The sequence below is a fragment of the Gobio gobio genome, assembly GCF_949357685.1.
Source record: "Gobio gobio genome assembly, chromosome: 25".
In the NCBI taxonomy this organism is placed as follows: domain Eukaryota; kingdom Metazoa; phylum Chordata; class Actinopteri; order Cypriniformes; family Gobionidae; genus Gobio; species Gobio gobio.
The window spans coordinates 15,688,130-15,714,209 of NC_137121.1; the positions used below are offsets into that span (position 1 = coordinate 15,688,130).

Genomic DNA, 26,080 nt, shown 5'->3' on the forward strand with positions numbered 1-26,080 from the left:
TGACAATTATTCTCAGACGATGTGTTTACTGCATAGACTGTATAAAACAATGGACGTAGTGTCCGTGATGTCACCCGTAGGTTTCTGAAGAGCATTTTTGAAAGCCCAAAGTGGGCTGTCGCTATCTTGTCAGCGCGTCACTCCCGGATAAGCGGAAATGGCCAAAGAGGCGGGACGTGGGTGGAGCTGGGATGCCTGGTTGACAAACGGTTAGTAGTGACAGCAATCCACCCAAGTGGCAACACCCTTAATTATGCACAACTTTAAGGCTTAATATAATTAAAAAAGAATGAGTTATAAAATAATTCACCCCCTCACAGTTGTCACAAAGGGAAAAATTAACTCAATAGACCAAAACCACTTTTGGAAGGTTGGTGCTTGGTTTTCATGAATTCACATGAATTCAACCACATGAAATCGACCAATAGCAAACAACAACCATCCAATCAACTTATGATGGAAAAAAAATCAAGTCCCGCCCTACATTTTTTCTTGTTCGAGAAGCCATTGCACTTCAAACACCTTGTATACAACGGACGCGAGTGGTGCGACGTGATGTGACGAAAAACAACTTATTATAAACACGGATTCTGTCTACACTGGATGCGGCGCAACACAAGCGACAAATCTCCGACAGTAAACTGTTGCCTCGGTCTATTTAATGACGTACTGACATGAAGGACAAATGCTTCGCAATGGGCGCTTTGTCGCTTCCACTGTAGACAGCCTATAACTGTTGCGTCGCAATGAGACACGAGCGACAATGGTTGCATCCGGTGTGGACACAGTCACAATAGGGAAGAAAAAACACCAGCGCAACTTCCATTTAATGCCGAATTGAAGTGTCCAATAATTGATATGCAAAAACCCAAGTAGTAAATTATTAAACAATGACAATAAAACAATATCTACTTTGTTAAACATAATTATCACCATTTATTTAATTATTATTAATATGGGGAAAAAAACTCCAATGACTTGCACTGAAGGAAGATCCTGAACCATATATAGAGACCTTAACTTGGGTTTTGCTTTTTTGACTTGGCCCAGCAAGCAACCATCTAGTAACCAACCAGAAAGCACTGATCAATGTATGGAAAGGAATGTGAAAGACTATTATATTTCAAATCCAGCTCCATTATGCCGTTCCCGGTTCTTTCTGTTGCCAAAAAAAAACACCTTTTTACAAATCAATCCAGGGCAAATATAAGTATTATAATATAATTATTATAATTGCAATTTTTCAGTTAAGAGCACTTGGCTCCTAAAGCCATGATTTTTAAATCATGTGTTTTAGGACACTCACCGAAAAATAATAACATTTATGTAAGTATTATTTATTTTCCTCTTTGTGATGGTTATGTGATTATGTGAGACTGAAAGCTTCAGGGCAGCATTGTGAAATCAGCTCACATCTACAGACCGGAGTAATACACTGAGCAGATGTGGTCTAAGAAACACAAACACACACACACACACACACACACACACACACACCACACACACCACACACACCACACACACCACACACACCACACACACCACACACACACACACACACACACACACACACACACACACACACACACACACACACACACACACACACACACACACACGCAGTCCAAATGGCATCATCTTTCCCCTCTGTTGTTCCTTTGGCAGAATACAAGAAAAAAAAGACTCTTTTCCTTCCACCAGACAACTAGCATTTACACACCCCACTATACTCTGCGGACTGTGAACAGAAATTATATCTTTTACATTCAATCAATACTGTCAAGGACCGCGTGTCTGGGTTGCACGATGAGCTCCCCGGTGAATCGATGTGCCACTGAGAAGCCGTGTGAATGACAAGCAGCGCATCTTCAGATGAGTCCCGTGGGACGGCGGAGGGAAAACTTCATGGAGCAGTCAAGGTCGGCCCACATGTAGTTCATACGTGCACACGCATAAACAACAACAGACACGCGCTGAGATAAACAAAACCAGCCCTGATGTGAAACGTTTGTGAGATGCGACCAGAGAGAAGATGAACAGATTTAACTAAAGCCTGCTTTCCTCACCTAACGGCCTCTCGTAAATGTCGAAAGTCATTAATATGTATGAAGCATGCAAACTCTTCTACTAACACCATGTCTCTACTGTGAGTCTCACGTTCAGTTTAGACTGATGTTTATGACGAATTTTGAGTGTCCGATAACGAGAATTTTTATTTGATCTATTTCTGTTTTTAGCAAAATAACCAAATTATTAGACAACAAGGTGGTAGAACGTTGAGGAGTTCAACTATGATGATCAGCGATCAGTGACAATGTTGGCAGGTAGCCGAGTTCGAAACTCGCTCCTCCAGATTCCCATTCGCACATGCAATTAAGACTAACTCGAGTCATCTGGGCCTGGGGAGATGTAATTACACTTTCCACGCTACCAAACCTCAAAGCATTTCGGCACTTTCAGAAATCTTCCATTTTCACATTAAGCCTGAATGAGCAAAGTAGTGAGGCATGTTTCAAAAAAGGAATGTGATTATTTCTGAATTTACATTTTCATACATTATTTACAATGAACAAAGGACAGACCAATGATGATGGGTCGTGTTTCCCGTGAATCTGTGCCTCATGAAACTCGAGCAAAATTTGTGTGAATCATTCATAAATTTTTCCTTGCATAAACACATTCACATGACAAGAAATAGTCATATAAATTGTTTGTAAAGCCATTATAATGTAAACTCAGAATCATATGACAAGTAATTTTCATGTAAATTGTTCATAAATCCATTCTTATGTAAACGGTCATGAATTTGCTGATTAGCAATTTTAGCATATACATTTGTAAAGCACTTCTAATAAAATGGATCATTCATGACAATTTTTAAAAAATAAATTGTTTGTACATTCTTACATAAACCGTCACATTCATTTTCATGCAAATTGTGAGTAAATGCAAAAGCAAAAGCAAATTTAAATTTTCAAGTGCAAATTTTCTACTAACTGAATATAAATGTTTTTGTGCATTTATTTTTTTATATTAATTGTTTTTAAAGCCATTCTAAATGTAAACTCATTCATATAAATTGTTCACAAATCCATTCTTATGTAAACGGCCAAATTCAATTGACAGACAATTTTCATATAAATTGTTTGTAAAGCCATTCTAACATAAAATGAGACAATAACATGGCAAACAATTTTGATACAAATTGTTTGTAATTGTATTTTAATGTAAACTCATGCTCATACGATGAGCAGTTTTCATGTAAATGTTTCGTAAATCCATTCTTTCGTAAACGGTCACATTCATACGATGAGCAGTTTTCATGTAAATTGTTCGTAAATCCATTCTTTTGTAAACTGTTCGTAAATCCATTCTTACATAAACTGTCACATTCATACGATGAGCAGTTTTCATGTAAATTGTTCGTAAATACATTCTTTCGTAAACTGTTCGTAAATCCATTCTTACATAAACTGTCACATTCATACGATGAGCAGTTTTCATGTAAATTGTTTGTAAATCATTCTTTCGTAAACTGTTCGTAAATCCACTCTAATGTAAACTGTCACATTCATATGATGAGCAGTTTTCATGTAAACTGTTCGTAAATACATTCTTACATAAACTGTCACATTCATACGATGAGCAGTTTTCATGTAAATGTTTCGTAAATCCATTCTTTTGTAAACTGTTCGTAAATCCATTCTTACATAAACTGTCACATTCATACGATGAGCAGTTTTCATGTAAATTGTTCGTAAATCATTCTTTTGTAAACTGTTCGTAAATCCACTCTAATGTAAACTGTCACATTCATATGATGAGCAGTTTTCATGTAAACTGTTCGTAAATCCATTCTAACGTAAACTGTCACATTCATATGATGAGCAGTTTTCATGTAAACTGTTAGCAAATCCATTCTAACGTAAACTGTCACATTCATATGATGAGCAGTTTTCATGTAAACTGTTCGTAAATCCATTCTAACGTAAACTGTCACATTCCTATGATGAGCAGTTTTCATGTAAATTGTTCGTAAATCCATTCTTTCGTAAACTGTTCGTAAATCCATTCTCATGTAAACTGTCACATTCATTCGATGAGCAGTTTTCATGTAAATTGTTCGTAATTCCATTCTTGCGGTAAACTGTCATTCATACGATGAGCAAATTTCATATAAACTGTTCATAAATCCATTCACACGTAAACTGTCACATTCATATGATGAGCAGTTTTCATGTAAATTGTTCGTAAATCCATTCTTTCGTAAACTGTTCGTAAATCCATTCTCATGTAAACTGTCACATTCCTACGATGAGCAGTTTTCATGTAAATTGTTCGTAAATCATTCTTTCGTAAACTGTTCGTAAATCCACTCTAATGTAAACTGTCACATTCATTCGATGAGCAGTTTTCATATAAATTGTTCATAAATCCATTCTTACGTAAACTGTCACATTCATACGATGAACAGTTTTCATGTAAATTGTTCGTAAATACAGTCTAACGTAAACTGTCATTCATACGATGAGCAATTTTCGTTTAAATTGTTCGTAAATCCATTCAATCGTAAATTGTCTGTAAAGCTGCTTTGAAACGATATATATTGTGAAAAGCGCTATACAAATAAATGTGAATGGAATTGAACATTCATTAGGACAAGCGATTTTTATGCAAATTGTTCGTTAATATTGATATGTGCTTGCTGTGAAGTGTTGCATTCATTTTACAAGCAATGTGGTTGTTCATAAAACTGTTCTTATGCACAATGCTGCATAATTGGTGTACCATGTAACAATACACATACTCAAAAATAGTTTTAAGTGCATGATTCATGAACGAGGTCACCGATTGTGAGCTTCCAATGGAAACAACCTTGTTACTGACAGCCATTGTCATTGCAGATAAAAGGCACTCTGCTAACATATCATAAATTAGAAGTCCCATTGAACTAACAGAATATAAATATGGTCTTGGCTTTGTGCACACGGGTACTTGGGTAACAAATGTGAAATAAATATTAGCCTAGAATTTGGTCACTGCATGCAAATAACAGAGTCATCAATAGCATAGTGTGACAACAATGCGTTATTTGCAATATAATGAAGTTCTGGAAATGTCAATCCAACACAGAATACAATATATGGCAGCCAAATAATAGTGCAAATGATAAATCACCCACAGCATGCAAATAATGTGCAAACAATACATGTCACAAACCTCTGTTCTGTATCTGCATATTAATCACACAGACAACAACAAACACATGTGCACATCATGAATGATTTCTGTTGAGCACAGGGAGGGAAAGACCTCATCCTAATCTGGCTTAACTGAATCCTGACCTAAAAGAATGGGATAATGCAGCTGGTAGGATCTGATTGAAAAGGGGGAGAGAGAGTGTTTGTTGTATGTACAGAGATGTGCAGGAAGGAATAATGATTTACTATTAAACTTACTAGTCATACAGGTCAAACATATTGATGTGGTAGATTAGAGCATTAAATATCCGAGGTCATCAGCTCAAATTAATCTTTATCGCAAAACCCTTGATGTGCTGTTCGATTGCAACAGACAATAAATCTGATGTCTCAAACTTCAAAAATTAGTAAAGTGCTTATAATGCTTTCAAATGAACATGTTATTTTGAACCGCAAATAGTTCTTTAAATGAGGGGTCACTTATACTTAGAAGTTTATTTGTTAGTTTAGAGTAGGATTTCAATGGTTTACTCTAAAATCACATCATATGAAAATATGAAATATAAATATACTTTTTGAATTTGAGGATCAAGGTAAATTGCACCTAATTTGTCTTCCGGAAAACATGAATCTTCTGGTGCTTCCGAAGGGCAGTACTACATTAAAAAAAATTATATTTAAACAAAATAAGAAAAATTTGGACGTCTTCATCCTGTTCAAAAAATTAACCCATGGCTCTTAGTGTTTCCTTCTGGAGCATCAGTGAATGTTTGAACCTTTTTTAATAGCTGTATTGAGTTGAGTCCCTCAATTGTCCTCAGTGTGAAAAGATGGATCTAAAAATTATACATTCACTGCTGGAAAGGGTTCAAATATGCAAAAAAGGGACTCAAGAACAACCATGACGTTGTGGATCGTCAAGGCAACGACACAGTATTAAAATCAAGGGTATGTAAACTTTTGAATGGGGTCGTTTTGATAAATTTATCTTTTTTTTTTGTCTTGTGGACTATATGTAAATATCTTTTATGTAAAATATCTTATTCGTGACAGTACTAAATAAAAAAATAACATGCATTTTGCATGATCCCTCGTATTTGGTTAGAATAACTGCATATTTTCAAAATCTATTACTCAGTTTGTGGCCTGAAGTAGACTACACAGTCTCAAGGAAGTTTTGTTTTGTTCTTTTCAAAACAATGTGCATTTTAATGTTCCTTCGAGGCAATGCAAACATGATTTTTGCATGGTTTTACACACTGTGGGTCGAAATAATTGTCTGAGGTTATTGACAACATCATGTAACCTTTCACAAAGACTGAACTGAACTTTTGTCTTCATCATAATCATAAATTTGCTAGAATTTGCTACAGTAATGGCTAACCATTGTTTGATCAATACCAAAAAAATATTCAACACAATTCAAAGCATTCCGCCATAGTTGCAAAGCACAAAACACCTTTCTTTCTTTCTTTCTTTGGAAAAATGACCAATTTATTCTTTTTTTGACAGGAACCTTCGAGATCAATCAAATTCTATAGCAAATAGAAAATGTCAGTTTGTCTTCAGATGCAGGAAAGAGAACAGTGACATTTGAAGGCTTAGATGGAAAGGTTAAGATATTCTGAGGCGTGTTACTCTTTCGAGAGATGGCCCGAGTTCTGTGGAGGGTGAGCATCAGTAGCTAAAAACCTACTCAACAAGCCCCATACAAAGGTTACCATGTTGGCCTTGACAGCTAAATAAATATTCACAAAGAAACTGGATGGAGTATTTCACATGTCTTTCTAAGTGCTAAAGCTTTCAAAAGAACGTCGTTTCGTTGTCCCTAACTGACAGAAAACTGAATAAGAAGATCGAATCTTGTAGGGTAGGTTGCAGGACTGAACAAGGAATCATTGACTCAGATTGCCCGGATGCCTCTCCTAAATCAATCTAAACATCAATTTGAGCAAGAAGCCTGCAGCAATCTTGGATAAATAAAGTTTTAGGTTGTGACAAGATCCAAAAGCCCCACCTGAAGCAAGATAAGTGGTCTCCTTGGTGCCCAGACTGAGCTGAGAAAATTATCTGGGCACACTTGAACATTCTCATAAGATCCGCTGGTGCCTGAACCCTGGCCTCAACTCTATAATACGTTCCTGTCGAGGACAGCCACAAGTAAGACCTTTAGATAACACCAACAATGCTGCATTCACAAACCGACAGAAGGAGAATGGAGATAAAGTCTGAGAAAGAACAGAAGACACGAATACAAAGCATTTTCCTCCCAGAACCCACTCGGACGGGAACATTTTGTAAAGACAAGACAAACAAGTAAGTGTTGAGAAGTTTGGCATAGTTTTAGTTATTATATTTTGCAATATTCAAACAAAGCTTCTTCACTGCTTATTAATATTTTATCCACCAAATGGAAGTCATGTATTCCAACCAAATTGCAAAAACATGTAGAAAAAAATTATTATAATTTTGACCATATTTAATGACAAGACAAAGTTAGTTAAAATGCACTGTAAACCCTAACACACAAAATAATTAATTGGTTTGAGTAGAGCCAACTCAAATCAAACTCACTTTTGACAATCTGAATTGTTTCATTGTTTTGAGTTTTATGAACTTGCTTCTTTTAATTTTGACAAACTTAAATTTAACTGAAACTGAACTGGGATTTTTACTTGCTTTGCCATGACACTCAAAAGGGAGAGTTTTCTGCAAGATTAAATATTAAGTGGAGATTTATTTGAAATTGAAATATTTAAATTGAGATTACATGATTATTTTAAGTTAAATGTATGAATAAGCTTACTTAAATATTTAAAGTTAAGAGCAATTAAAATGTATACGTACAAAATAAAAATCTGCAAGTTCTGCTTACTTAAACTTTAAACTTCTTAACTTAAAAAAAAATATGTAACTGATAACCTGTATTCAGGTTTACAGTATGATAGTCATTAATAACTAATTTAATTTGTTATACCTGTAAGAAAAATATGTTGTTACTTTTTACTTGACGGCATGAGAGTAGTAAATTGAAACTTTTCACTAAACTGATTTTTTCTGAATTGTTACAATAATATGAAACCAAAAGGAATACAAAAGTAAATTTCGAAAAACTGTAGAACGGGGAGTGCTAAGCAGTGAAAAGTGAAAAACAAAAATACTAATAAACAAATTGTGCGGTTTGTTGAAGCAGGGATTATGCAGAAGGACGCCCTTCCAGATGAGGAGACGTATGACTATAGTATTGAGCTTATTGTATGTACCAAACTGCAATCTCTATAAAACCAGTGATATAGTCCTCTTGATTTAGACCTGCCTGACCTAAGCTGAATTGGAGAGCCAAGAATCCATTCCCAACCAATCAAAGCCGAACATGTTCCTGAACGAGAGGTGGACTGCCAGCCTCCGACATAAATCTGTCGCCTCTGTAAATTTATGAGTCTATATCAATACCCACATCATCTCTCTGTAGTGCCGAGAAATAATGGTGAAAATATTGTTCTCCTCACTTGGCACCGAGATTTACAGTGTGCAAGGGAGCGAAAGAGAGAGAGAGAGAAATAAGAAAAGGAGTAGTAAGAGAAGGGAGGGGGTAATCGGACCTTCCCCAGTGATAAAAACCCCCAGCGGGATTGAGCTCTCCACTGCTCCACTCCTTTTACCAACAAGAACCATGTCAACTCCGTCCCTGCTGAGGTCTCTATTTTTAATCCCTTTGCCCGAGTTGCCAGAGGCAAAACACAATGAAGGGTCAAGTTAAAATGAGGTTTCGAGAGAACGGCCTGGAAGGGAATGTACTGAATTACCGTTGGACCTTGCTTGACATGGTGTTAGTACAAGAGGCGCTGGGGAAAAAAGGGCAAACACGTAAAAATAGATCATACAAACACACACCTGTACGTTAGACATTTTGACATACAAATACACATGCAAAAAGCCCAGAGAAGCGTTCGCAAAATTCAACGGCAGACAGTTTTGCAGAGCCCACACTTGCGAGGACATCAGTGCTGCTATGATTAGAAGCTCCATTCGATGACGAGCACTGGCAATTATGGGACTGACAAGAACTCGGTTGAAATGGAGTCTGAATGTGGCCTTTTTCCCCCGCTGGCCTGATACAGCTGCATTAAATAAATAAATAACTACCGTTGAACCATTTATGGAAAAGGTCAATGTTTCCACCGGGTGCGCAAGCTTGCTAGCGTCTGACCTATCGGGAGAGACACGTATGACACTTGAACCTTTGTGCTTACTCATCCCAGTCCTCCCAATGTAGGTTTGTTGACTTCAATAAGCAGAAAAAGACCTTTTCCCGCCAATCCCGCGGCGCCAGGATCTGATAATGTGTGCAAATGAGTCACTTGTGCCGTTCGACTTCAATATTTATATCGATGACAGGCTCCATTGTGTGATTTTAAATGCCAGCGTAGTTGCTTCACAAGCCTTCGATGGAAGCCCATAGCCGCAGCCTTGAAAAACCTAACAAAGCTTTTAAAAGACGCACAAGCATGCCCTTTTCGGAAAAACAAAATCTGAGATATGAAAACATGTCTTAGACACGTTCTGCGATATTCACCGGCTCGCTATCAACTTATATCTTACGTGTCTATGTTATATATGCTAGAGCTCGATTCAAACACCCATGGAATCATATTCCTAAACGACAACAATCCGGCTATGTCTATTAAACCAAGTACGACAAGTACAAACACATGGAAACATTCAGATCTGCGCTGCTGCTGAGCCAGAGAGAGCAGTCGACATGTATAGATATGAAACAACTTCAGTCTTTTCAACCACACAATATCATTAGTTCTGTTACAATCAAAGACGTATAAACACTGATGTCTATGCTAGCGTCAAACATTACCCTTTGACAGTAACGTGACGCTTCAAATAAAGATTGTATCAATTACAAAGTTACACCAGTAGGTGGTGACAAGTGACTGTTAGAAACGTATTAGTGACTGAATATTTTTTTTAAATAATTCAAATTAATTTGATATTTTTAAATAGACATTTTGTCAGAACCTATTAAATTGCATGTTATTTTGTTTAGTTGTCTTTCCAAATTGGGGGAGAATAGTGGCCTCTATTTGAAACAAAAAAAAAAGGTGTTTCACACTTTATCCAGAATCGTGCAGCTCTAGCACATACAATACACATGTATTGGGTGATTTCAAAAGCTAACATAGTTGCTTTACAAGCTTATTAAAAATCCAAACAAAGCTATTAAAAAAAATCATAAGCATGAAAACATGCCTTGTCCAATGAAGCTCAATTGTTCATTATTAGCCTAAAGCTTACAATTATCTGCGTTGTTTATTAGCCTAGCTCATGCTAACCTCATCAAACTATATCTCACGTCATTTTCATTACTCTATTAGCCTAGCTTACTAGTATCTTCATTCATTATTAGCCAAGATCATGCTGGCATCATCAACCTATATCTCACATAATTTTCATTACTCTATTAGCATATAGCTTACCCAAATATTTATTAGCTTATTAGCCTAGCTCACACTATGTTCTATAAGCTATCGCCCACATCTTCATTATAATCTTAACCAATAGCTTATGATTAACTTATTTACCTATGTTGTGTTTCAATCAGCTGTTTAGTTCAGAAGTCAGGGCACTGATCAGGGAGTCTGCCATTTTAAGTGCGGTCTCAAATGCTAAATCCTTATATATCGACATATCACATTCATTAGCCTATTAGCCTAGCTCACAATATATTCTATAACCTATGGCAAGATCTTCAGTTGCTTATCACAATATCATCAATAACTTATTATGTGGCGTTCACACTGGACGCGATTGACGCAAATAATTTGCGCTAATCGCGCGAAGGTGGATGCTTGAACATTTTGAGTTTACTCGCTTCATTCGCGCGCAAATTGCGTGTGACATTCACTACAAAACAGATGCGAATTCGCGCCATGGGAGGGGCTTCTGCCAGCGGCTCCTCTCGTTGAGAAATGGCTGACATGGGCTGTGTTTACACGTCTTTTTTTGTTAAAATCTACTCTTAATGTGTGACAAAACGTAGTTTTAATCCTTTTTAGTCGATAATGTAGTTGTTTAAAGCTCAAATCTGTGGTTTATTTATATAAAGAGTGCCTATTTGAACATTTTATCTCGCGTTTTCGGAGTTGTGAGCTCCAGCTCAGCGAGAGATCAGCGGCGGTCATCGCTCGTCAACGCCGGCGAGAGCAACCTTTCCTCGGCCAGTCCTTCTGCCGTCTGCCGCTGGCTCTGATGTCTCTGTGGTGTGTCTCGAGCTATAATTCGTCTTGTAACGGGCGATCTTTGGTCTCATGGATCTATAATTTGTTCCCTGGCAAATCGTTTAGGCTGAGGGCAAAGTGAAGTTTCATTACTTTTTTATTTTTAGGCTATAAGTGCACGTTACAGTTGTACCCGACTAGCACTGACTTTGAATGTTTGACTGAATTGTTTGCTTTATTTCATGTATAGCTTATTATACCTTTTACTTATACTTTTGTATTATTGATCATAGCTACATAAACTTGCATTTAACAAAAAGAGACTGGGTTGTGTTTCATGTAATTTAATGTTATCACAGTGATAATCATATTGTCTGAACCAGATATTAATATACAGATTTTTCTCCTCATTGTTGTCACTACTAGAGCAAGCTCCTGATTGGTTAACGCAGCGTGAATATCCGCCAAAGTTCAGATTTTTCAACTTGCGCGAATTGCGCGTTCAAAACGCTCAATTCGCGACGCAGAATGCCATTTCGCGTCTCTGCATTGACTTAACATGTAAATCACTTGCGCAAATCGCGTCCGGTGTGAACGCACCATTAGCCTCTCATCTTATAACTTATTATTAGCCTATTAGCATTTACCTGACATCATCTTTAGACTTCTCAGGCCTAGCTCATACCTTGTTCTACAACTTATCGCTCGCAATAACTTCAATAGCTTATTAGCCTTCTCATGATAGTTTCATTATACTATCAGCATATAGCCAACAACATCATTACTACTGACCTATAGCTCACGCCTCTATTAGCATAGAGCTTACAATTATCACTGGATATCATTCTATTATTTTGTAGAATACGAGTAGTTCTGGGTCATGTCTAATTTGCCATTGTGTATTTGGTACACAAAAAAACGACAAAAAAACTGCATCTCTATGAATGTGAGTCATCAACTGAGCTAGGAGAGACTGCTTTATAAACACGTTCCATCAAAAGTCAATCACGAGTCATGACTACGACTTGTGGGACTTTCTGATGGTGTGAGAGCTCCAAGCGTTTCTATAAGGAGTACGGAGGAATGAGCTGCTAATGTCACTGCTAATTCACAAATCCAGTGAAGCTAAAGAAAGCAAATGTTTTTCTTTTCCGAACAGACTACAAGTCATTCAGCTCTAAACTCCTCTCAAAACATTTAAATGTGCCACCGTCTGAGAACGTCTTCTACTTCAAATCTAGAGTAACACATCATGGGCCTCTATTAGAAGTGTCAAGATTCCATATACAGATATGAAGTAGATAACACACGTACATCTACATATTATATATTATATATATATATATATATATATATATATATATATATATATATATATATATATATATATATATATATATATATATATATATATATATATATATATATATATATATATATATATATATATATATATATATATTTAAATATTAGTGCAGTCAATCTTTGTTCTTTGATTAACATTAATGACAGACATCAAGATACTGGCGCACGTCTTTCTGTCCGTTGTGTGTGTGTGTCACACAGACAGCGCATCCCTCGTTTGTCTTGTGGCACTTGAATGGTTTAAAAGAATTTGCGTGAATAAGAGTGTGAACATAAACGCTAGCCAAATGATGATGGGAAAAAAAACGGATGCTGCGTTGTGTTAAATATTTTTAGCGCGTTAAACAGAAAAATTTTAATCGCATGCGTTAACATGCAAATTTTGACAGCCCGAATATATATATATATATATATAACTCTTTTTGTGTTCCACGGAAGAAAGAAACGATATGAGTTTGGAATGACATGAGGGTGAGTAATGATGCCGATATGACAATCTCTTTAATGTCATCAATCAATTTTCTAAACAATCCATCTTACAGTACAACAACCTTCACGTCAGACCTGAGCAGTTTCAATTCACAGCCTACAATGGCGGATCGAAATGAAACCGATTCTTACTCCTTCAAAGACAACCATTCACTCTTGGTTATATGACAAAACCTGGTGCAAAAGTTCTACTTTTAGGCACCACGAGGCTGAGATTCTATGATTCTCAAACCAAGGCCCACATTTTTGTCTTAGACGTCTGATCTAAGAGCAGATGTCCCTTTATCGTAAGAAATTAGAGTTAGAGGATTGCAAAAACAGCACTGATCTAGATTCAGCACTCCGACACTAATAATTCAAACAGTCTCTATTTTCCCCAGATGGATTTCTCTGCTATACAGTGTGTGATTGACAGGCGGATGACACACTCTTGCACTTCAGTAGCTACAGATGGAGTGAAAAAAATCTTGCCTGTTCCCGCTGAGCCTACTGGAGGAGAACCTGGCTTGCGGTTCCTGCCCTGTCCTGCTTTTCATGTCAGCCTCAGTGCTTTGGGGATTTAGAAAGACACGTCAATCCGCAGAAAAAGTCTCAGAGTGTGCCAAAAAAGCCATGTACATTGGACCTTACCATCCATAGATGAAACAGCAAGTGTAACTGGAATTTGCGGTACAGACTCTGAAATATATATCAAAGAGTGAAGCTTTTAAAAGTGGAGATCTCTCATATCACACACATCAAAGGGTTTAGGCTACATAATGGTTGGACCTGCAACACTGTGACCATTCAATGCAGAGCGCTTCATTTAAGGCATCCCACCCTAAGCATGTCTCTTGAATTATACATCAAGCAGATGGTGTGCAGAATCGTCAAGGTAAAACCTTAAATAATTCAAAGCAGGCAAACCCCCAGTTCACCCACGCCGCATTTTTGTTTACTGTTGGTTTTGCCAAGCAGGGATTTGCAATGATAGCAGTGTGCAGCAACACGCCAATGTGAGATTCTGCTGACCAGGGACGAGACGTGCACAACATAACTTTATTATTCTTTCATATTTGAGGGGACAGATGTTCCGTCACATTATTTTTCCACTGGCTTATGCCAGGAGTCTCAATATCAAAAGCAGCTTAGACTGAAGCGCCAACATGATTGCATGGAAATACAGGAATTGCATCGACACTGATCTAGCTCATCCTTTGCTGAATGTACATTTCGATCTATAAAGTAAAACATAATAATTGATCAAATATATTAAATGTAAATAATATTATGCGTGTTATATATATATATATATATATATATATTAAATCAAAAATATTAAATTAATACAAATTAATGGCAAGAACAGAATTGTTGGCCCTGGTGGACAATTAAACTGGGCAACAAAAAAGATAAAGGAGGGACTGGGACCAGGATATCTTAGACTTGTAGAGGGGCTCTTTTGGCTTGGAGTAGTAGGCTGACTAACAACCTAGCAATTGACATTGAACTGCACGAAACACACATTAATGACTGTGTACGTGTCAGAAAATTGGCGCTGAATCGACCCATGAGCTTTGTGGTGTCCCGATTTACCACAAGCAACACAGGGCTGAGGATAGGTGTCAGAGAGAGAGAGAGACTGAGAGAGTGAGACAGAGAGAATGAGTAAAAACCACAGAAACAGAGAGGTAGTTAGTGAGGAAGAGAAATAGAGAGAAGGAAGGAGAAAGAGAGAGAGAGAGAGAGAGAGAGAGAGAGAGAGAGAGAGAGAGAGAGAGAGAGAGAGAGAGAGAGAGAGAGAGAGAGAGAGAGAGAGGGGAAGAGGAAGCTGTAATGAAGTGTCATAATTTACCAGTCTTACTACAGATGGCAAGTCGGCTCCTTGCTGCTTTTCATTGTTCTATGCCAAAGAGTTGGTGGAGAGCAACTGTCAGTCCTTTGAAAACAGCCGTGGAGAGAGAAGCATTCACTCAACCTGTCATTTCACCCACCATTATGTTCCACTTTTGAAAAAAAAATTATTTCTGCTCGTCATAGCAGAAGAAAATAATTGGATGTGAAAAGCATGGTCACATTCGGGTCAGAGACAGCCTTTGCCTTTCTTAAATTAAATTCAAACCGTTTGAATGTGATAAATTTCTACCTTTCCCTTTATCATTCCTTCTCTACTGCTAGACATTCACATTATTTCTCTAAATATTGTTTATATTATGATTTTCATAAAAGGTCCGTTTCTTCCACCCACACCTTTATGAAAAGACAATTTCAAGTGATGAATCCTCACCCTTGAAGACATTAAGGATAACAAAATATATCTTTAACCAGTCCAATGTGAAATATTGCGTGTAAAAAAATATCTGCAGTCAATATAAAAGGCACAGTATGTAATTGTCGGCGCTAGAGGTCACTTATTCAAAACAGATGCATAGCTTGATGACGTCATTAATGAGCGTGAATTCATGGGAGTTTCCGTCTTCACCTCCACAGCCAATGGAAAAAAGTAATCCAACGGATTTGGGCAGATCTCATGTTCATGAATGAGCTAATGTATTAAACTTGAACGAGGCTGCTGGAGCGAATGCTAATGAAAGACATCAGCGATACATGCCGGTTTCGAAGCCAGCGGAGCTTTATGTACTGGAGTCGGACAATTCCGCTGTTTCCGGTGCATATGTGGGGTCACGCAGCGCTGTTTCACATGATTAAAATAAAAATAATCATACTAAATACATTTGAGTATGTTGAAAGTTGTTTTAACGTTACTCTTTGTGTTCGCTCGATGGCTGGTATGAGAGACTTGTTGCATTTTACAGTAATCTAGATCAATATTAGAATATCATATTAAAGGGATAGTTCACCCAAAAATTTAAATTAGCCCATGATGATTTACTCATCCTTAAGTCATTCTAGGTCTATATGACATTCTTCTTTCAGACGAATAAAATCAGAGTTATATTAAAAAAGTCCAGGATAATCCAAGCATTATAATTGCAGTAATAGTTGCTCTGTTTTTGAAGTCCATAAAAAAATGCACCTGTCCATCGAATAACGTGCTCCACGCGGCTCCGGGGTGTTAATAAAGGCCTTCTAAAGCGAATCGGCGCGTTTGTGTCAGAAAAATATCCATATTTAAAACTTTATCAAGTAAAGTTCCAGCCGATCGCCTTCCATAGAAAAGTGTTGAAAGTTGAAAGTGAAACTCAAGATACGTACGTTAGTCTTTCGATCGGCAGAGAACCTTTCATCACTTTTTCCATAAATTGAACACGGAAGGCAGTCGGCCGAAAGTTTACTTTATAAAGTTTTAAATATGGATATTTTTCTTACAAAAACGCATTGATTCGCTTCAGAAGGCCTTTATTAACACCCCAGAGCCTCGTGGAGCACGTTATTTGATGGGCAGATGCATTTTTTATGGACTTCAAAAACAGAGCAACTATTACTGCTATTATAAAGCTTGGATTAGCCTGGACGTTTTTAATATAACTCTGATTATATTTGTCTGAAAGAAGAATGTCATATACACCTAGGATGACTTGAGGGTGAGTAAATCATGGGCTAATTTTCATTTTTGGGTGAACTAACCCTTTAATAAAGACTGGATGACTTGTGTTGCTTGACATGCAATTCATTTTAAAATGTATTGTATGATGGAGAAAGCTCTCTCTGATTATGCTAAGTCAGCCACTTGACAACATTGTTTCTGATGCATGGTAAAACATGCTACTCATGGTAAATCAAGAAAACAAGGAAATCAAACAATAAGACTAACTGTGTTGAGCTATATAACGATTAGTTTTCTGTTGATAAATGTATGCAAACAGTTTTTCAACTGTCAAATAAAACACATAATATATTTAAGTGTCTGTTGTTTTTATGGTTTATGAAAGTAAAACTGGAAATCGAGGGTAACGTGGATAGGACGTCATTGACAAGCAACGCACAGACATGGTCCATGTCCTGGTTAAAATGACTTATTTCTCTGGATTTAAACAATCTTGGAAACACTTGGGATAATGTAAGTACACAAGTCAACAAAATATATAACATTGTTCCAGTGGTTTACATATTGTGCCTTTAAGATCAGTTTGTCTAGATATTTATGTAATATTTACATATATAAATGTAATATTTAAATATATTTATAAAAAATAAAAAAAAACTCTGTATATAATCTAAAAATCTCACAATCTTAAAAATCTTACATATTGTGCCTTTAAGATAAGTTTGTCTACATATTAAGGAGCAAAATCTGAAATGTAATATATAAATATTTATATATATATATATATATATATATATATATATATATATTATTTTTGTATTTTTTTCCTGAAAAAAAGTATTTTATGCTTACCAATGCTGCATTCTTCTGATCAAAAAGTCCAGTAAATACAGTACTACTGTGAAATATTATTACAATTTTAAATAACTGCTTAAATATATATTTTTTTAAAGCACAAGAGACTTCTTTCAAAAACTTTTGTACATTTTGAATGGTAATTTATACATACACTGACTGAAAATTACTTTTCCCTACCTGACAATTCTACAACTTAATTACTGACTTGTTTTTGCAGGTAGTTGCTATAAATGGTCTGGTTGGACTTTGGAAATGTGTTTATGTACTAGGCTGAACTTTTATTCCTGTTTTCTCAGATTGCTCTGTAAAAAAATAAAGAAAAAGGTTTTCCTTGGAGCAGTCATAAATCCTTCAAGGCTATGGAGGAAAAAGGTTCTGAGGAAAGCTCCAGGTTGTGTTGTGACAGATAACGACAGGGAATGAGGGTATAGGGTGAGATTTCAGACACAATTCTCTACATCATAGTTCACTTGAGGGGGTGAATGAATGAAAACGAGTGAGCGAATTTGGACACTGAGTGTGCCGGAAGTTTGTGCTTGCAGTTTTATAATTATATGAAAAACTTAGCAAACTGGCAGCTCCTGCAGTAATGAAAATATTGATCTTGAACTGTAAAAAGGATGGATGGATGATTCAACTGCAGGTGCCATCTTCTGGTCAGACGTGGGAAGTGTGTGACTCTCACAGTGCATTGTGGGTATTCTCTAGCCGTTGAGCGTACACCGGTTGCACACTCGTTATTGCGGTGCATTGTGGGATTGAACAAGTGCACACAATAACGTCCACTATGGTTTCGGACACCATGGCTGTCCCCTCAAATAGTGCCCTATTTAAGGGTATAGGGGGTGATTTCGGACACAGCCAATGAAATGATGTGTAAAGCCAACTGATGTGCATCAGTCCTGATGGCTCCGGAGTTTCGCTCTTGAGTGTGCCAGACGGCCCAGCATGAGTGTGCATATAATGGCCAGAAAGCTTCACATTTCCTTTGGTTTGTGACAAAGCATTCAAGTGACAAATGTCTCCCTGTGATCAGACAAGCAGGGAAAGCCAACATTCACGGATGCTGCCCACAGCCACTGTCCAAAGTAAATTGACAATATCTATTTGCAGGTACCTTGTTGGTATGCATTTCTGGTTTGTTACACAGGACAGGTTCCATTCATCTATGGCCATTAAGCTGAGAGGCTGAGGGGCAGGAGCTTAGAGTACAAAAAAAGGCAAAATAACACAACTAATAAGGCCATATAATTTGACATTTTTGGGAAAACTATGGCTTTGATATGCAAAAACAACTAAGTAAGCCATTCCTTGGTAGTGTTATTATGATTATTGTGGTTAAGACTAAAACATAAACTAAATTAAAACATTTCGATTAACCAAATTAAAAAAAAAAGGTGAAAAAAAAAAAACTCAAATAGATTTTCATGACTCCAAATTACATTAAAACTAAATAAAAAACATTTTAATTTCTGATACATGGTATTATTATAAAACTTATCATTATTATTATTTTAAATGATCAATTATGAATTATTGTAAAACTTGTAAATGCATAAAACTACATTGAAAAAAATTTAAATGATAATAAATGCCCGTTCACACAAGAACGTTAATCATAATGATAAAAATATACTGGTAACATTTGTTAACATTAGAAAACTACGTGTTAACTAATACATTAAAGGTGCAATATGAAAGTTTTGCTGTAAAATATCCAAAAACATATATATTTTGTTCAGTTGAGAACTTACAATATCACAAATGTTTACAACTATTTGTAAATCGTGAGAAAATTGCGATTTTAACCAAGGAACCGGGAGGTGTGAGGGAGTCGCCTGTCAATGGCGTCATATCCGCGTTACACTCGGTTTCCGCTTTTACTGCCGTAGAAATCATGGCAACAGACGTGGACAACTGCGTAACGTCTAGCAGCACGCTGTTGTAGTTTTGTTCAAACATTATGGACCATAGCAAGCATACTTTGGAACATAATGAGTATCCCCCGGGACTCGCGTGTGGCGGTGGTGATATCGGTCTCTTATTAGTAATCGTGTCCTGCTTCATACCAGTCATGTTAAAAAACATGAATGCATTCACTCATCCATAAACATTATTTCCCCATAAACATTATTAGACATGGTATGACAACAAGCTCCATGATTCCACGCTCATTCACTGCGTCATCAATCTACGTCTGTTATTGTTTTGAAGAGGTTAGCGACCCCTAGTGGCGGAAAAATACATAGTGTAGCTTTAACATTTACTAATAAATGATTCAATTATTAAAGCGACAGACATCAAAACAGCACGTGCTTATAATAAACAGAACACTTATATAGTTATCGCTCTTGGTGTAAATGCGCATTTAACCTGTTCACGTTTATTTCCCTGAAAAGTGACTGTGGTGCTATCAAAACTTTGCCCAACATGGTAACAATGGCATGAGTTTGGGGGTGGGGCTATCTGTTGGCCAACCAAGAAGGAAACCTTACTGAAAAGTCATTGCATTGCATTTCCACCCACTCTAGCATTAAGTCTATGATGGATAGCAGGTGCGCTTACATTAATGGGCGATAGAATAAAAAAATATTCAATAGAATCTGTTTTAACATTAACTAGACAGTAGACACATTATAAAATCTACACCAAATGACCTAGAATTTATTTACCTTCAAAGGGAGGCGGTAATTCTTTCGTACCACACCATCTGATAATTCTTAAGTAATCCATCTACAACAGACTATGTTTAATTAAACACATTACTTAAAATGAAAAACCATTCGTAAGACCGAACACGAAACCACAGGCTTTCTTTCCGCACTCGAACCGATCCATCATCCCGTTCAGGGCTCTTTGATCAGCGCATATGTTGATCTGTGTTTTCGGCTATGGGGACCTAATGAAAACGGCGAGGCAGAACCGCAGGTGGACGATGCACCAGGAGCCTCGTGCGGCTGATGGTCCATCCATCATCCTTTTACACAACATCAGATTGAGCCCCTCATGCGCACTGGATCTGTCAGGATGATGGAACAGCAGCGCGGCTCCAAGCAAACAGGACAGAAGTGCACAAACTCAATAAAACATCAATTTTAGCCATTATTAACTTGATTCTTTCTTGTCGACAAAAAGGCTAGATTGATTTAATTCCGGCTGCTCTCGTAGGCAAATACACACCTTGAGCTGTAATTGCACAGGACGATTTGAAAGATTGCCGGTGTGAGTTTGAGGAGCTCAGCATCAAGGCTACGTGTGGCTACACACAGCAGCAAAATACAGGTTGTCGGTCCTGTTTGGACTGCTAAAAACTGGTATGTTCATCACAGTTTGGTGACAACTGTGTTTTATATCCAAAGTGACCACCTTAAATTGAAAGGAATCAAAACCAATATTTTTAGGTTGATTTGTGCTGTATGAATAGAACTTCAGTCTAAAGTTGTCAGTCACATCTATGAAATATAAGCACAGACTTCGCACATTATTCTTTTCTGCTAATCCCGTTCTCCACAAACACGGTGACTAGTAAAAAATCCTATTCAAATGCTATTATTTTGCCACAGACGACAACTAAATGCACTGCTAAATGAATCTTTGAATCTCATCCCAACTGATGAATCTACAGTTTGCTATCCATATTAATTTATTAGATAAAAAAAAACCATGTACCATAAAATAAAGGCAAAAAAAGCCATTTTATTTAGTTGTCTTCATACGGTGAAAGTGATTTGGATGAACAAACATGTCCCTTGATCGGCAAACATGTTCCTAGATCAACAACATTTCAATCAACCAATCAGATTTGAGGAACAGGTTTATAGTTAATGTCAAGTTTAGGCTTAACAACAAATGTTAGGGGCATCTACACCGTTCTTATTCACATATCAAGTAACCTCATCTCCATTAAAAAACGAATACAAATATTATTTTTAGACAATTAAAACAGGGTTTATTATACTTAACTAAAACTAAAGCAATTAGAAATGGCATTGCTTGAAATAAACTTTAACTACAAATACTTTTTATTTGATGTACTAAAAAACATATTTTTAAATGACAAAAACGAATAAAAAAATCCAAAAACACACAACAAAAATAAATAAATCATTTACTTAACTCTGAAAAATGTGGGAGTTCTTTTTGATTCCTCTCTTAAGTTTGACTAACATATTAATACAGTAGTTAAAGGGGACCTATTAAGCATGAGCATAAATTATGCATGAGCAAAAATGTGTGTCGGGGGTGTGTACACAACCACCCTATAATGGTAAAAATCCACCCACTCCTTTTTTTTAATCCCCATAAATCATAAGCAGTGTCTCAGAATAAGCCGTTTGCAGTTTCTATGTGATGTCCTACTGCACAGGCCATGCCCACGACTGCTAACCCCACCCTCAGTGAGCTGTACACAGTCCGCCATGTTTATCCAAGTATCCGGCCCTGTCCCAAATGGCACCCTAAACCCTCACGGTCTTCCTCCGAGTCCGCACTTTCACAACGTAATGCTGCTTTGATTGCCGGGTAGAAGTCCTCTGCGTAGCTCGCAAAATTGCGGGCTCAGCTGAAGTGCGCATCACGATCACCCTTCTTAAAGCTTAAACGACGAATCGACACGCGCACGCAGCGGCCATTGTAAGTCCACCAAAAGTGCACATGAAGTGTGCCATTTGGGACAGGGCCAACGAGGCACGAGCTGTAAGTCCTCACCCTCTTCTGTGAAGTGGGGCAGGGAGCAGCAGCTCATTTGCATTTAAAGATACATGCACAAAAACAGCATGTTTTTCCTTCCACTCAAAAATTTGCATTTACAACATGGTATGAGCTGTAGGGTATTTTGAGCTTAAACTTAAACACATTCTGTGGACATCTGAGACTTATATTATATCTTGTAAAAAGGGGCATAATAGGTCCCCTTTAAGTCAAGCTTCTTACACTTAAAACTTCAGCCCAATGTTAAGTATTTCCTTTCTCTTGAAAGAGTCATACATGCGTTCCCCTTATCTCGTTTGGATTATTGTAATTCCTTGCATATTGGAATATCCCAGTCCTCTATGTTACGGCTTCAAATGGTTCAAAATGCAGCAGCCAGATCCATAAATGTGAACATATTACTCCATTTTTAATGTCTCTCAATTGGTTGCCAGTGCGTTACAGAGTTGAAGATGAGAGGTGACCCGTGCGTTTGCAGTTGCTGGCCCTAGGTGGAACAGTCTTCCTTTACCCGTTATATCTGTATATCTGTACGTTAGTCATATCTTTTTACACTGGCATTCAAGTCATCATAAATTATGTACTTATTTTCTTCAGATTTGGGACTTATCTTCTGTACAGCAAAGTGGTCAACTATTGTTGTGTTGATTTGTGCTTCATAAATAAATGAAATGAAAATGGAAAAATAAAAATTAATACAAACTATAATGTAATTAATATAAACTATAGTATCTTAATGATACTAAAATAATACAGATATAGTGAATGTTATTTCTAACTATAATTTTATATTTTAATTTGAATAAACAATTACCTGCGTGTAAGCATTTTAAGCTTGACCACAAAATTAATTTGGTAAAATATCAACAAGGTAATGAATATTATTATAATTGTGAGGCAAAACAAAACAAGACTGAATTGGACCAAACTGCTTTTGGCCTAATACCTGCGAGGATGAAATACAAATGAAATCCTTAAAAGAAGCAATTCAAGGAGTTTAGGGACATTTACTAGTTTTGCCGGTTGCTATGGTTACAGCTATTACAAGACAATTTGAGACTCACACCTACTAATAAATACAGTTATCAATCCTCAACACTGTCGAAGTCAAAGTCGAGGTAGTACTGTAATTACTCTGTCAAAAATGCCATTTACTGATATTTTACGCACTCGGACTGACAGAAACAATGACATACATAAACATCACTTAGACAGGGTATTGATGTCTAAATGAACGCCTCAACAAGTATATGCTTCAGATATACAGTAGTAACAGAAGCTCAAATTAACTGACAGACTGAATCTATGGCATTGTCTTTCTCAGGTTTACGTCAGTTCCAGCCTGTTCGCTCAGAAAATAAAGTGCAATCACACCGACAGGGCTTGACAATCTAACCTTGATTGAATTTCGCCGCCGCCTGCTCGCACTAAAACACACAAAGGACATAATTGTGAAACAACTACGTTCGCCACTTGTAATTTGCTAAAAACTACCATCCTGCCTTTCATTCTGTCCTCACATTTGACATTTACAGATGAGGTAACAGTAGAAGCTTGAGAAGGAAAATCAGGTGCAAATGTTGCATCAACAGAAGAAACGGTCTGTAAACCGTACACTGTCTGCAGCAGTGCGAACGCCTCAGGGAGGAGAGCTCCATTTTGGCTGTATTTTTCCACATGAATATTAGCATGTGGGCTAGCCTGTCTGGTTCCGCTCCAAATCCTCTGTGACTATGTCTGACCTCAGACGACCATACGCCCTAAAGGGACTCATTCTGTATGTCTACATCAGTGACACTTCAGAAAAAATAAAACTTACTGGCTTGATACGACTTATACCAAGTTTGGGCAGGTTTTGCGATCATATCATGATGATTAGCGTGCAAGAAATGGGTTTTGGTGTTTCCCACTGCTTTTCACAAACTACTTTTGAGTTGAACCATATTAACACTGGCACTGCTTTATCTGCTCCCATTAAACATTAATATATTGCAATGTTTCAACCAAACAAGATTTTCGTCAGGCAATAAGGGATTTTATATTCACCTAGTAAACACTCACGCTTGATAATAGACATGGACAATCAACAAACTGAACAATTATTACATTATATTATTGAACCACATTATCAACATGAGTAGCAATGCAAGTACTAGCGGCTGTTTACCACCATAACTATGTAACACCTCAAGACGAGAAGATTCCAGCTTCACCGTTTTATTCATGTTTTATTCACACTGGACTTGCCACCAAAACTTTACACACAGACAGAACAACACCTGCAAAGATGTGAAGAACGTGAGCTGCTCTCCCAAGACAATTCTTTCAGAGCTATGGAGAATAAATAATAAATGTGAACAGGAGTCATACGTCATGAGTATCGGTTCACTTTTGCAATCATACCAACAATTTAATCTGCCCTAGAGATCAGTCTATCTAGGATCTGGGGGGTAGCAGCTTGTAATACCTTAAAACACATAATACATATAGGTAAACATTAATTATGGCTAAAAGTATGCTAAGCTAATACGCTGAACAGTTAGCTTGCAAAAATAAGCCACCTGAAAAATAAAATCACACAAAGAACAACAATAATAATAATAATAATAATAATAATAATAATAATAATAATAATAATAATAATAATAATAATAATAATAATAATAATAATAATAATAATTTTAGGGATAGGTAAAAATAACAACAACACAAAAAAAAACATTTTCCAATCCATCAACAACTGACTCTCAAACCAGTTCTTTTTAGTGAATGAAAAAACCTCCAGTGGAAGCAGTATAGTCTCATTCACAAACAAATGACTCTTAGGAGCCGGTTCATTTAATGAATCATTCAAAAAGACTTCGGACTTGTAGTTGAGTCAGTCTGATGGAACTATCACTGAATTAACTCACTAAATCGGCCAGAGCAATTACTTAATCAACAAGCTCTCATTACTTTCAGTTAGGGCAGAAAAAAAAAACTAAATCAATGAAATTGTTAATGAAAATAATCAACAGCCAATTTGATCACCGATTTATCATGTCTACACATTCAGTCACATCACTATATATATATATACAGTATATAATTAGTACTGTCAAATCGATTAATCATGATTAATCGCATCTAACATAAAAGTTTTTTGTACATAATATTTATGTGTATATTATTATTATTATTATATTTATATATATTTAGGGATGCGCCAATATGAAAATAACTAAAGTAACACTTTAGTTTAGGTCCAATTCTCACTATTAACTAGTTCCTTATTAGCATACATATTACTATAACATTGGCTGTTTATTAGTACTTATAAAGCACATATTAATGCCTTATTCTGCGCACACTAAAAAATGCTGGGTTAAAAATAACCCAAGTTGGGTTGAAAATGGACTAACCCAGCAATTGGGTTGTTTTGTTTTTGGGTTGCACTCAATTTTTCAACTAAACATTGAAATAAATCTAATTAATAAACTAAACTAACCATTTAAACTAAATTACTGATCGAATTATTGATCTAAAGCCCACACTGTCACTGTATGATAATTGAAATGAACTGATGACATCAGCGTTTTTTCCAGAATGGCTATACAGCTGAATAAAATTATGCTGCATTATTTTCCTGTTTAACACTGTAAAGCTGCTTTGAAACAATCTACATTGTTAAAAGCGCTATATAAATAAAGTTGACTTGACTTTTAACCCAGCAATTGGGTTGTTTTAAGCAAACATTTAAC

The 26,080-nt window shown here is 36.6% G+C and overlaps 1 protein-coding gene across 1 annotated transcript in view; it reads right to left on the reverse strand.

The window, feature by feature from the left end:
* The window catches only part of LOC307122312 (transmembrane protein 263-B), a 39,239-nt gene that overhangs the window by 4,102 nt on the left and 9,057 nt on the right, over positions 1 to 26,080 (reverse strand). The gene's annotated exons all lie outside the window — the stretch shown is intronic.